Source organism: Pteropus vampyrus, unplaced genomic scaffold, assembly GCF_000151845.1.
Source record: "Pteropus vampyrus isolate Shadow unplaced genomic scaffold, Pvam_2.0 Scaffold31, whole genome shotgun sequence".
NCBI lineage: Eukaryota > Metazoa > Chordata > Mammalia > Chiroptera > Pteropodidae > Pteropus > Pteropus vampyrus.
This window is the reverse complement of record NW_011888812.1, coordinates 11,266,776-11,267,176: the sequence shown is the minus strand read 5'-3', so window position 1 is coordinate 11,267,176 and position 401 is coordinate 11,266,776.

Below are 401 nucleotides of genomic sequence, written 5' to 3'. Positions count from 1 at the left end.
TTTTTAAGTAATTATATATATATATTACCATAGCATGTAAGATATAATAGCCCATGAACCACGAATATATCAATTACTTTATCTGTAATGTATTACATGATTCTCCTTGATACTTGGCAAAATGGATGGTAAACACCTGGCAGGCTTTAATACTAAAACTAAATACATTTTGTAATTTCTGGTTAGCTTCTATATTTTGCCAGCTAAAATTTCTCAATTCAGACTTTCTCCTATGAAAATATATATTTAAGACGTTAGCTATATTTAAATACATTGAATGAATTTTCAATGATCATTCCTTCTTAGTCGTTTCAAGAATTCACCTCGGGTCTTTGCCTTAGTCTTTAAATCAGTAAATCTTTCACTGAGAGTAACTGTAGAAACATCATGTATCTATACAA